This window comes from Leopardus geoffroyi, chromosome C2 (assembly GCF_018350155.1).
Source record: "Leopardus geoffroyi isolate Oge1 chromosome C2, O.geoffroyi_Oge1_pat1.0, whole genome shotgun sequence".
Classification (NCBI taxonomy): Eukaryota; Metazoa; Chordata; class Mammalia; order Carnivora; family Felidae; genus Leopardus; species Leopardus geoffroyi.
The window spans coordinates 64579676-64594598 of NC_059333.1; positions in this window are offsets into that span (position 1 = coordinate 64579676).

The following is a 14923-nucleotide window of genomic DNA, read 5'->3' on the forward strand; positions in this document are numbered from 1 at the left end:
ATCCTCACCTTTGCTTCAAGCCAGAGGGAGAGGGAGAACGAAAGGAAGAGGACCTTACTCTTCTATTTGCCTGAATTCTATATCATTGCATTGCTTAGAAAGAAAAGTGAAAACCAAGATGAAAGATGAAGAAGGCACGCCACGCTTAACAAAAAAAGAGCAACAGGGGAAAAACACAACAACAACAGTGGAAGTGAGTGGGGGACACAGGCTCTTACACTAGATAGAACTGCCTTCCTATTTCATTCTTTCTAGCTTAATCTTCTTGAGCCTCAGTTACTATGTCTGAAAAATAACATGTACTTCATGGAGGTCTTTTTTGAGGATCCAATGAGATAATGTGTGTAAGGTGTCTATAGCAGTGTCTGGCACATAGTAGATGCTTAATAAATGGTATCTATTATTATGTTACCATATGTATTATTAAAATTCAATGTTGAAGTCTCTAAAACTATACAACTCTACTTTTTAGTCTTTTACTTCTACCAAACTGCACACTGCATGGGGGTAGTAATGCATTAAAGAAACATTTAATGCTTAATGAATTGTTGAGTAATTCCACATTTTTTCAGTGATTCCCAGGCTCAGCATCAACGGAGAGATGGGGCTTAGCACTGCTTTCATGCATGCTTATGCAGAAGAATGTAGCCCTACCCTAAACACTCGAAGAGAAGGTGAATATACTAAACTTGCTTACTGGGAAAATTTTCAATATCCATGATCCAAAACCTCAGGAAGGATTTATGTACCAAGACTACAGCCTGGAATTTAGGGTTTTTCCCTTTTCCCTTGTCTCAAATGCCTTCTAGCAGAGCATTTGATGCAGTTTGTGCCACAGCCATCTCCTTTTAGTGTGTGAAATTGTTATTCAGAGTGTAAACTACATAATCCTACTACTGTAAGCTCTTTAAAGACAAAAAACACTTCATATTTGTCTTTGTATTTCCAGCATCTGAACAAAGCCAACATATAGTAGATATTCACATGGCAAGTCCATCCCTCTAAGATAATACATATATAAAGTATGCCATACATCAGTTGAAATACTTTACATGGATTATCTCATTTTCCTCGTGAAAATGAAGTAAGTACTATTACCATTTTCATTTACAAAGGAGAAAACAGAGGTTTGGAGAACTAAAGTAATTTGTTCAACGTTACAGATCCACAAAGTTTTCTAGACAAATCAGGTTATTGGATTCCAATGCCCAGACTCTGAACCACTACTTTAGCTATGTACCTTGTCTTTGCGGTGATGTGTTAACGTTTCTAAGGGGTCTTTCCTGCCAGTTGAAGTTAAGCTTCCGCCTCTGTTATTTCCATGACCAACTCCTGTGCATTTCTTTCAGAGCACTTATCCTAATTAGAAATTACATATTCACTCAAATACTTATTTGTCTCTCCCATTGGACCGCTCAAAGGTAGGGTCAAATCTGTTTTATTTGCTACCCTATATGTTGCACCTCATAAGATACTTGAGACATAGTAGGTGGTCAACAAATATGTCATAAGAGATGGAAAAATAAAGTCAGGGTTATGTGAATAAAGGTCAGAGAAACTGTTAGTTCCTCAAGAACAAGGACGTGACTATTCATCCAGGTTTCCCCAGATCTGTCCAATGCCTGATACAACAGGAACTCAGTAAGTGTCTGCCAAATGAATGAATATGAGTTGGTTACATGTAAACAGATGTATATTCCAGAATTTAAGTCATTAAATTCTTCCTTTCATTCATCCTTCAGTTAACAAGAAAAACAAATTGCAAACTCATAGAGTTCTGTTCTAGTGGAGAAGAAAGATATTAAACAAATTTAGAAATAATTTTAAGCATTTCTAGTTTTCACCATAAAGATTTTCTGCTCTTACCTTGTAGTTGTGTGTTTTTGAGCTCATTCTTTATTCTTTTCCAGGTAAGTTCTTCCTAGGCTCTTTCAAAGCTATAATTGCACTTTCTCCATGATCTCCTGCGTCCAGACCTGTGACCTCAAAGTAAGGTCTCTGGCCCCACCCAAGACTGACTAAACTGGGAATGAATTGGGAAAGAGGAACAGTAATCTGTGTGTTAACAAGCTCTCTACTAGAGCCCTGATTCTCACCTGAAGATCCTGTTAACCTAGGAGTTCCCAGACTCGGCCCTTAAGAGTTTCTGATTCAGGAGGTCTGGGGTGGGGTCTGAGAATTGACATTTCACCTGAGAACTTCCCAGTTCCCATGCTAATACTGCTGGCCCAGGAATTGTACTTTGAGAAACATCTATCTAGAGTCCAGACATAAATGCAGAGTTCTCAAACCTGGGCGCATATTTGAGTTACACAGGGATTCAATGCCTAGGCTGTACTCTACAGCAATTAAGCCAGAATGTCTGGGTGTAGATCCACATTTTCTGAAGCTCTCCCAGGTGATTTCAATATATAGCTCAGGTTTGAGAATCACTCTTGACACCAGATCAATGCTTCTCAAACTTAACGTACATACTGTTGCCTAAGGTCTAGGGCAAGCCCCTTGCTCATAAAATGTGGTATGCTGGGCAGCAGTCTGAACATCTCTTGGGCCTTATAAGAAATGTAGATCTCTGCCCTCACCTCAAATCTGTGTTTTATATTCTGCATTTTAACAAGACCTTGAGGTGATTTGTAACCACATTAGAGTTTAGACGTGTATCCATGCCCACACAAGTACATGCTTTCTCCAAGTCGTCCTGTCCTTGTTCTATTATTGGCCACATTTTGCCCTGAATCACACATCACACTATTCTCCTTTCTAACCACTCAAGGTCTTCAAACTTCCTGAACAATAGAAAATGTGCAGTCCCTTTGTGGGACATCACAGAGTGCTGTGGTTTCCATAATTTTAGATGAGCAGGGCATCCCAGGGAACAAGGTAATGGTGGATGCACCCATAGGGGAGGCAGATGTTTTTAGATGGGATGGGTATTCCTTCCTAATTCCACTAATGACTAAAGCACAAGAACCACCAGCCTCTTTATGCTTTTAGAGCAGATGGAGAAAAATTTTAAACTGCCTCTGATGAGTCAGAAATCCAAGTTCTATTCTGGGTTCTGTGACTTCAGAAAGCTTGTTTATCTCAGCTCCAGCTAGTCAAGTTGTGGAATAACTTTGCCTTTAAAAAAAGAGAAGTCATAGAAAGCAACAGTGCCAACAGCCAACTTCACATTTCCCCTGTTACTCAGGGGGATAAAAATGGCTGGGCTGGCAACCGATCAGCCTTTGGCTTTGGAGAAGAGGATGGGACGGTGTAGAGAAATTCTAAGCATTCCTCTTTGGGTTAAAAAAAAAAAGTATGGAAAGAATAAAAAAAGAGAATAGAGTCTGTTCAGCACACACACAAAAAGACTATAACTGTGTTGCTAACATGACAACAGAGGAAGGAAATTATGGTGGAGTAATGGGATGCCATCTCTGGACAGCTGAAGGCTCAATAAAGAATGGATAAGAACATTTATGTGAAACTTCGCTCTTTGTCTCATTTGGTCTCACAATTTTATGAAGAACCGATAGCGTGATTATTCCCATTTTACAGGTGGAGAAACCCGAGGCACAGAAGGTCAATATACCAAACAATGTCACATAGATCAAAGCATCAGAGGGTAACCATATCTAATGGCTTGAAATTTTGTATGTTTTCTTGGAAACATTTCTTATGTGCTCCAAAGATGCTAAATGCTCCCCGTTATTACTAGGCCTTTGTTGATGTTTGCTCATGATCTTTCACTATGGTAGCATGATGATTCTCCTAATTTGAGAGAAATCCTATGAGGACCCACACTGAGGCACAAAGGACTCAAGTGAGATCACCAAGTGACCATCCAATTCAGTGCTTTCCAAACATCATTTGAAAATAGAAAGCATATGGGTGCATGTTAAACATCTAGTTTCATCATAGGGCATTTTGAAGATTCTAATTTAAAATATCCTGGGTGGGGCATGGAAATTATATTTTAAGCATGTATCTTATTAGAGAAAATTGGGAAGAACTAATTTTCTTAACTCAGGAATCTGTAAGTGGGATTAGAACAGGAATTAAATGGAAATAAATGCCATTTTACTATTTCTATTATCTGCCTCCTTAATCCAAGGTAGATCCAAGCATCCCCCCCAGTTCTCTATCAAATCTGTTTTTATTGTTTTTGTTTTAATAAAATGATATGGCAATTACAATTGATACAATATGATCAGTAAGGGTCCTTGCTCACTGTAGGCCTGAGCTTTCTTCCCAATGCTCACATAACACTTGGATACAAATATGAGAGCCTGAAGCTCTGATATTTTAGTTGAAACAATCTGACCACCCTCTCCAGCATTCAATAATTCTTGCTCTCAGGAAAAGAATTTCACATACAATCTAAATTTTTAATATGGCAATTTAGCTCCTTTTGAAAGTGTTGCTAGCTTTCTGATACTAATGTTTACTGCCTTAAATCCTCTTTTTTTTTTCTTTTGAGTAGATAGGATATAAATTCCAGTAGATAAATAACCAAAAAGTTGGAAAGACTGTGTGGAAAACCAGATGGGCAAGACATAGGAATCTATGCTGTTCACTGATGAGGATTTATGGGGCTTGGATGGAATTGATGCAATGTATAGGCATTGAGTGAGAACATATGCAATGTTAAATTGCAACATATGTGGATTATAGAAGTTGTCAGAGAAGGAAGTGGTGATAACATAACAATTTAGAAATAATATAAAGGAGCTAGGGGCCAAATAAATCATAGTAATATAATTTAGTTATATTGGCTTTAGTAAGAAGAAGTAGCAGGAATGAATTGCATTAACAATAATAGTAACAACAATACTAATAGGCAACATTATTCAGCACTTACTATGTGCTACAAAGTGCTAAGCACTTCACATGAAATACCTCAGTTAATCTTGAAATAAACTATTGCTATCCTTATTTTACAGATAAAGAAACTACAGCCGAGACAGGTTAATAAATTTGAGTAGGATCAAACAGCTTATAAGGGGCTGAAGCCATTGGATTCCTAGGCAAATACATGTGATTTGCTATCGTACCTTAACGCAGCTGAACTCACCTACAGCATACCTTTGTACCCTGTCCCAGACCCTCTAGCCTTGATCCCTGCCTTTGTCTTGCAGAATCTTCTCTCACTGAAATCTAGTTTCCATGTGACTACTAACTTCTAGTTCTCCAACAAGGCCTCTTCTGGTATCTCCAGGCTACCACCCTGAGGGAAGTTCAGGCAACTGATAAATAAAAGGATGGGATGATAGAAATTGTTAAGTCACACAAACATTCCCAAAATTAAATAGTATAATGGCAAATTTCTACCAAAATCATAAAACATAACCACTCTTTACAATTCAGACCCAAACAACTCCATGTCCTTCATAAGTTATAGTGATTAAATTTACTCAAGGGTAATCCCAGGCACAGTTCATCTGCATGCTTTGAATGTGTTAGCATCTTGTTGAGGAAGGCTCTTGAGCCCTCTAGGGATTTCTGTCCGTGTCCTGTATGCTGCTTGAAAATTAATACAGGCCTGATCAGGTAGCTCGTCCAAGGTCAGAAAAGGGATCTCGTCTTACACAGGTACTAAGCACCTGTGATTTGCAGACCCTCTTCTGCTTTTGTCTTCACCTCTCCTACCCAGTTTAGAAAGGGGGTGACAGGGTGTCTGGGTGGCTCAGTCAGTTAAGTGTTCAACTCCAGGTCAGGTCATGACCCCACGGCTTGTGGGTTCCAGCCCCACGTTGGGCTCTGTGCTGACAGCTCAGAGCCTGGAGCCTGTTTCAGATCCTGTATCTCCCTCTCTCTCTGCCCCTCCCCTGCTCATGCTCTGTCTCTCTCTTTCAAAAAAATTAGTAAACATTTAAAAACATAAATTAATTAAATTACATTTTAAAAAGAGGGTGAAGAATTCTGGTAAATAAGGTACCCTCTTATTACAGAATCTCCTTTGCAACCAAAAAGGAATCCCCCATGGAAATAGTTATAATGGGATTTGAGCTATAAGATATGCACATTTATGTGGAGGAGTAAAGATTGATTGACTCTTTTACTCTATGAAGAGAACAAGGTTATTTATCGATTAGATGTTTTATAGCATCTTTCCTCTGAAAGGTTCAACTTATGCACAGTTGGGGAAAAGTTTGTCCAAGGGAAATAATTTATGGGAGGTGAGGGAAGCAGGTGAGGGAAATAGTAAAAAATCATTAGGAAATATACAACCTCCTGAAAGACCAGGTATAGAAAAATGTATGTGCCAGGGAATATGCTATCAATGAACTTGGAAAAAAAGCTGAACCTTAGTTTATCAGGAGGGAAAACTGAACTAAGAAGCTTGCGCGCACGCACGCGCGCGCACACACACACACACACACACACAGAATTTTTAGAAATAACTAAAAATACTTTTAATTAAAGTGATGCAAGCCCTTGGAGTCTTGTGATCTCCAAGCAATACTGCCAGGAAGCATGGCCCAGATCTCCAGGGCTCTGTAACTCCAAGGTCCCATTTTTCTCCTTTTAGCACAGAGAAACCTCTTTATAGATAAGAGGGGGACCAGCATGGGCTTGATCCATCTCTCCCTCTGTTTCTCCCAGATACTCTGCTCTGCTTAAAACTTTTCTCCCATTTGGAGCCGTTAGCTTTGCTAAATAAAAGCTAGGAGGTCTTTGTGGTTTACTCCTAGTTTCCTCTCTACCATGCAACTCCCTATGGGAATAGACAGAGACTCAGTTACTTGTTTAACTGGGGGAAAGACAGAGAGATGGAAAGGATGGAGAGCAAGAAATAAAAATTAACAGCTCAAAATATTATCCATCCACACATGTGTACCACCACAACATAATGCACAATGAAAGACAGAATTTCTGGCCAGAATGTACTAGCAAAGAGCCATAGGGCTGAAGAAGGAACAACTGTCTTTAATTGAGAGATTTCTTTTTTTCAACAATGCACTGGAAGACAAGTGCCTTAGGATAGCCAAAACCTCTCCGGGGTTTATTCATCTTTACGCGTAAAGAAAGAATAAGTCATCTGTGGCAAAAATGTCACTCAGTGCCTAGCAATATATTTAAAATATTGTAATGTCTTTCCTCAATTAATTAATTTAGTACAGCAATACAGGCTCTCTCCCTTTATGTTTGTTTGCTTAACTATGTTACAGAAAACATGGACTTAATTTGATCCTTAATTATAACCTAGATCTTTCTCAGAGATACAATAGGCAAAATACATCCCAATTATTAAGGTTGCCAATAGGCTTAAGATGAGAAACTACATATGAAGTCACTTTGTAAACTGTAAACCACTACAAAATATTATTTTTGCCTTCCTTTGCAACATCTCCTTAATGTGCATCTATTAGCTACCAGCCCCAAAGTTCACCCCCACACTCTGCCCCTTAGAAACTTTCCTTACCCACCTGAAATTCATGTCTGGTCCTTTACTGTTATCAGGTGAGTTGTTTCTCCTTGATGCAAGCCTATCATTGCCATTGCTTCCCTCTGCCCATAAGATAGCTCTATCCCTTTGCTGCTGATTGGCTGCTGTTACAGGTGATGGAGGCTGATGCAGATGGATTCCAGCAGTTCTCATGAGTATTTTATGTGCTTTTGCTGATTTACAGCCAGTTCAGCATTCCTTTAAATGGCCATAAATTGGATTGATGTCATAAATCATATCTAGAGAAAGTGCCTGAGTCCCAGCTCAGGCAGCTATGCTAATGTCTGTGAAAATAACAAAGAAACATCCTCATTCAGGCCTGATTCTACTGCATTAAAAGGCCAAATTGTAAGGATCTGTCAGTTACTGAGAGGGGAAAAGGTAAAAGGGGGAGAAAGGTCTTTGTAGGGATTATTAATAACACAGCCAGGAAGAATGTATAGATGTGTGCCAGGGAGAATAAACAGGGGTGGGGGTAGAAGAGGGGGCCGCTGAAAGAGTGATAAAAGAGAGTGCTGTATATGGAAAAGATAAATGCAAATGAAATATACTGTATGGCAATGGATTATATCAGCGGTTGATATATGGGATTGAGTATCAAATTGTTGAGCTGGCAGCCATTAATATGATATAGTGGATGTGATATGCCGGGTGACGGCAGAACTGGTGCAGGGAAAATAAAGAACACACTGCAGTCTTTCAAAACAATGGTTCAAGGAAAAGACAGAAAATTATAGCACTACAAGTTTATAAAGCTAAAATCGTGTGAGATAATTATGGATTTTGATAGGGTTCATTATTCTTTATCAGGTCTCCAATCTCATAAGGAAAAAAGAGGACTATCTCTTCTCCAACTTGAGGGCATGAGGATGGGAAGTTTTCCATTCCATGAAGGATTGCAAAAAGTGACCAGGAATGTTTTCTCTGGTGAATGCACTTCTCTTGACATTTTAGCCAAAAAGGTATCCTCAGGCTTGACCAACTGTTTTGAGCTGGGCTCATCTGCAGAATTCCTAGGAATTTAGTGTAGCCCCAGAAGTTAACCTGTTACCTTAATTCATTCACCGATTCCTTCATCAGATCTTTGTTGATAACCTACTATGTGCCAAGCACAGTAATGAGGTTTCAGAAATTAATATAAGGAAGTCTTTGAAACATTTCCTATTTTTTATTATCTATCTCTTGACTTTTGCATTTAGATAGTTTGCCCATACAACACGCTGCAGCAGGCCCATTTAAGAAAGTCACAGGACACAGCATTCAGACAGATGTCTTTAAATCCAATGAATTCCAGGTCCACTGCTAGTTCTGAGTCTGCTGGCTCTTGGGTTCTGACTCTGTACTCTGGTACCAAAGTTTTCATAATTGGTGACTCCTCTTTTAGGTGTATTAGACTTAGTTTCCTACTCAGTTTTTGGCTCTACCCACTGCCCTAGCTTGGCATCTCTGGTGGCTTAAAGCTAGTATGAGAGAAATCCTCATCTGAGTACTCCCACCCCCTTCCTCATCTCAACCACCAGCACACTCAAACCCCATGCCTCATTACATGAGCCACCAGCCCTCACTCCACTAGGAACTGAGCATTCTGGCACTTCCTTAGAATTATTTTTCTTTTTGATGGACACTTGACCTATACTTCCCCCTTTTTCTTTGTGTCTCTGTTTCCAACCTTGAAACACTCTCTGAGCCATCTTATCCGCTCTCCCCCAGGGTCCAATTGCCCCCAGATGGCCAATCTGAATCCTTCCTCTCCGCTTCCTCCCTCCTGAACTCCAGTCCCCATCACCCCTGTTGAACTGCTCACAGAACAGGCCCAGCTCCATGTCCCATACACATTCAATTCAGGAAGGAAAAGCCTACTCAATGTGTTTTCTGTCTCCAGAGCATGATCATTTCCCCAGCCACTCAAGTTAAAACATCAACTTCTGAGTCATCTTTAATTCTTCCTCTCTGACCAGTCTCTGTAGTCAATTTAGAAAAGTTCTGCCAGTTGGGGCGCCTGGGTGGCTCAGTCAGTTAAGCATCCGACTTCAGCTCCCGTCGTGATCTCGCGGTTTGTGAGTTCGAGCCCTGCATCAAGCTCTGCGCTGACAGCTCTGAGCCTGGAGCCTGCTTCAGATTCTGTGTCTCTTCCTCTCTCTGCCCCTCCCATGCTCATGCTCTGTCTCTCTCCGTCTCTTAATAATAAATAGATGTTAAAAAAAAAAGTTCTGCCAGTCTTACCCACGAAATGATTTTGAAATCGATTCCTAATTCTATATTCTCATGGCCACTGCTTCAGTTTCACTTTTCACCACTACTGGCTACTAACTGATCCCCCTACTTCCAACTTTTGCCATTCCAATTGATTCCATCCCACTCACTGCTATCGGGATATCATTCTAAAGCATATGTCTGATATTATCATGCCTTTGCTTGAAAATTCCCGACTTACTACACTATAAAGAATAATATTTAATAGATGCATATATGTATGTTTACTTGTTCAAAACAGAAAGATGTTACTCATCAGACAATCAATATGGCACCAACATATTTTCTAACTATCTTAAAGCATGTAACCCCAAACATATCTTATATTGCTTTCACCAGTATGGAATATTTGCCAATCTCTGAACACACTTTACAGTATCCACCAGGTCAGTGAAGCCATCCACACGCACACAAAAAGGACTTCCCAGAGGGATTCCAGAATAAACTTATTCTTCTTCATATCTATAACTCTACCCGTGGTCTCCATAAGACCCTGAAATTTCCCTAGCATCTGTAGAAGGAGACAGGTGCTTTTGCCATGACCCTTTATCATTCTTTGGGCTGCTGGCAACCTCAGAGCTATCAACAGGGACACCCTCTACATCCCAGTTTGGACACTGATCATTTTGAGAAGTTTCAAATTTCAATAGTTCCCAAACACAGGGAACTATGTTTCCTACATAGCAGTCATTGGAGGACTCCTAAAATATAGACTTCCATGGCACACTCCTAGAAATTATAATTTGGAGACCTGGAGTGGGGCCCAAGAACCTGCATTTTAAACATAATCTTCAGGCTCAGCCAAGTGTGGAAACCAATGGCTTAAATTAGCTGGATGGCTGATAGAGGCAGGATGAATAACAGGACCAGTTTAATTAAGGTAGCTTTCCCATTGGAGCAGAGCAATTCAGAACAACAAAAAGTTGGCTGGGGTGGGAGTAGTGGGGACGAGAAGATGAGGAAGAAAATTGAAGCCACCAAAATCCTTTTCAAATCCCAGAGATGATAACATTTTATTTTGAGACTGATAAATAAAAGATGGCCTCTCCCATCTGGCTTTATGATATGGAAACATTGTTAATGAGACATTTGTAAAAGTGCTGCAGAGTTGTTAAAGGACCAGGACTATGGCTCTTAAATTCTAAAATATGAGCACCAGGCTTCTGTGTGTTCTTACACAAATGCTAGAGTCACTAACGTGGGCACCTGACATTTCCAAAGGGTCATATTTACATTTCTCACAAATTAAGCTAATGCTGCTTAAAACCACTGCAAATCTCATATTATATTTCAGTTTTCTTGCTTTTAAATAGTATCAGTTCTAACCATTTACCAAACCTCACTGTTTAACTTGGCGGCTGGTTAGACTGGCAGTAGAGCCTGCCATCATGGTGACCCTTAATGACAGCAACAGTGCTGCTGTGTGTCCAGGCCAACTAGAGAGGTTGGAAGAACAGCACTGCCTGTGTGGCCTATGGTCACCATGGACTCATATTTCACATTCTTTCATTGGTTGATTTGGTAAGTTCCCTCTCTTAAAATCGCTTTAGATGCCACTGACTGATGGAGAGGTCCCAGCTTTAGTGATTTTTAACAGATGCAGGTAGACTTTTCTGTAATTGACTTATTGTAATGTGCTCCTATCATTATGGCTGGCTGGTTTTCCTCAAGACCTTTCTGGATTTAAGTTTCTTTACTGGCAAAATAATAAAATAACCTTTTCCCTCTGCTCCTTAAGGATGGTTAGACAAACAATGTGTTTGTGTACCTGTGTGTGAGTGGTTGAGTGAATTATTGAATTTTGGTGGGAAGTGACTCATGCACACTTGAGGTGAGGAAGAAAGTGAGCTCTGGAAGACAGTATAGCAGCTCAAGCAAGAAGAACAAAACAAGAGGAGGGCTATGAGATATAGCACACTAGCCACACACAAACTGGTAAGTGAGAAAAACAACAAAAGCAACGGCAGGAAGCAGGAAAACGGCATGACTGGAGTATGCTAAGCCCAGAATGTTTCCTTCTTCACCTTGGTTCAGGAGCACTACCAGTAAGTGGACACTGAAAACAGAGGTGCAGGAAAAGACTGAGGAACTGTGATGGGGCAGGTGGAAAGAGGAAGGAGAAAAAAATGGGGAAGGTGAAATGGAAAAAGAAAATAAAAGTATGACCATTTTTGTTGTTGTTGTTGGCCATTTGGGCAACAGGAAGAAAATAAGGCAAGAGAGAAAACCTCTTATGCTTCTAGGAATTAGAAAAATGTCATTAATAAACAAACAAACAAACAAACATCTTTTTTTTCAACCCTAATATCTTTGCCTCAGCAGCCTCAGGCTACAAAATTCAATATGCAGTTAGAACCTCAGTCTACTTGACTTTGCAAAGTTTTGCCTTTTACCAGGTTTCCCTTCCAAAACGTTTCTGGGGAATGTGACAAATCCGGCCCAGTTGCTGCTCGCCCCGCCTGCCAGCTGTCTGGCTCAGCTCACTGCTCCTCTCATCCCCAAGCTCTGCTCATCCCACTGCAATCACACCTTCCTCTTCAGAGGGGCTTACCCCAGGCAGCTGCTGTTGGCTCAGTACTCCTGCACCCTCAGTATTTTCTATCCCAACTTTGCCCTGCATTCCCATGGTAGAAGCAAAGAAAATCTGTGATTTTTAAGAATATTTTACAGATAGTTCAAAGATAATGAAAGAAACTCAACTGAGAACAAACTGAGGGTTGATGGGGGGTGGGAGGGAGGGGAGGGTAGGTGATGGGTATTTAGGAGGGCACCTTTTGGGATGAGCACTGGGTGTTGTATGGAAACCAATTTGACAATAAATTTCATATATTGAAAAAAAAATTAAAAGTGCCACGATAATAAAAAAAAAAAGAAAGAAAGAAACTCAACATAAAGAATAATTCCTATCCATCACTAGCTGTGTGTATACTCTGAGTACACAGACCTATGCCTACCCTTAAAGTTCTTTAATGGTTCACAGCCCTGACTTACTCCTCATCTGCATCCTCAAAGAGCTGCAGGCATCTTGATGCCTTAGCACCCACTGGTCAAAAGACTGAGGGGAGGTGGAAATGACTTCCACCAATGTCAATCCAAGACCTTATTTTATTTTATTTTATTTTATTTTATTTTTATTTTTATTTTTATTTTAGAGAAAGCTTATGCGAGCAGGGGAGAGGGGCAGAGAGAGAGAATACCAAGCAAGCTCCACACCCAGTGCAAAGCCTGACACACGCCTCAATCCCACAACCCTGGAATCGTGACCTGAGCTGACATCAAGAGTTGGATGCTCAACCCACTGAGCCACCCAGGTACCTCACAAAGCCCTCCTTCAGTGCACTCACTTCTTGCCCCAGGATTGACCTCTCAGGGACAGAGTTCTGTCCTACCCATTGCATGTTATCTTTCCTATCTTAAGTATTTGCCCCCAAATGATACTTAGTATATTTCACAAAACTTTAATAACTCTAAGCATAGGTAAAAGCTACAAAACACACTGGGTCAACTACACATCCCCACAAGGACAAGCACATCAATATGGGGCATTGTCTTTCCCAGTCCCCACCTATTCAGAACTGTCCTATCTCCATCCCCCATGCTGAGTGCTAGCCTGAGACTGAGACCCTGACAATCTGATATGAGCTTGAGATACATCCACCACATTGTCCAGTTTTCAACCGTTATCTCCAGAATACTTTTAAATGCATCCTCCTATACTTTTAAGTTTCCCAACTTGGGCAATAAATTATTTGGTTGCCCAAAGTTGAGAGTGATTAAACATTACACTGAAACAAAGCATGTTAATTGAGTCCCTTATTGTCACTTCCCTGGATGACTGTATAAACATCTAATCTAAAATATCCGCCTCCACTCTTAGCTGCTACTCATTTATTTAACAAATATTACTAGGTGTCTACTATATGTTTGCATTATTCTGGAGACTGGGTATACAACAATAAAAAAAACAAGGTTACTACTTTCATGAAGCCTATACTCTATTCCCAAATATTTTTAAAACAAAAATCTGGCCATGAGACTTCCCTACTCTAAATCTCTTAAAAGTCCCTATTGCTTGCATACTAAAGTCCAAACTCCTTAGCCAGGCCTCTACGTATCCCCTCATTCCGAAACCCCCTAGGTTCTCTCTCTCTACGTCTTTTAATGTAACTCACATTCCACCAACAATATCCTATATTCCCCATATCCTTTCATACTTCAGCCATTTGTATGTGCTCTCTACCTTTCTCTGAATACCCCTGCTCACTTTTTCTCTTGTGGAATCCCTTACTTATCTGTCACGTTTCAACTTGATGTAATTTAATTTCTATGGTTTTCCTTCAGACTTGAAGGTAGAATTAATCATTCCCTTATCTGTGAGCCCAAAGTAGTTTATAAACACATTTGTCTTAGCACATATTGCATCATGGTTTGGTTACTATGTTTATAGGTCTTTGTCTCCCACTAGACTGTGAGTTCTCCAAAGGCACGGACCTTATCTTATTCATCCCTGGGTTACCTATGGCCAAAATACCCAAGTGGCTCAACAAATATTTGTTGAATTTCATTACAAATTTTAGGAGATCAATATGGTTAAACACAGATTTTTGTGAGAATCTTTGATAAATGGTGGTAAGAATATCAGAGGCTCTGATAAAGAATGTGCAGTGGTTTTCACAGGGCTGGAAAAATCTTCAAGTATGGTGAATATAATGTAAATAACAGATGTCAAAGGGCAAAAGTGGAAAGAATATTTAGTATGTTTGTATCAAAAATAAATGTTGAACTTAAGAATAGCAGCAGAGGTATGTGTTATTCTTCTGCCCAGAGGAACTCTGCAGAAGAACCCCCTGCAGGTTTGGCAAAGCATTCTCCTTGGCCAATCATGGCTTGGCTCCAGCATTAGACCTCCAGTTTCAAATAGAATACATATTTTTAATAGTGGAAGGAGGCAGTAGATCCAGCGAGAGAAGCAAAGCAAAGCTCAAAATAACTTTGGAACTTCCACATAGATTTAAAAAAAAAAAAGCACTAAAGACATAAAAGAGAAAAAATGAACATCATTTTGTATGTCCTTAAATTTTATATAAACGGATTCATTCTGTCTCCCATCACAATTTACTTTTTCCCTCAGTTTTTAATTCTAAATGCCCATTTTGATACGGCATACTTCAAACCACCTATCTCAGTAGATCTCCAGTCTTGGTTAAAATGCCTGCCTGTGATATGTCATACAACTTT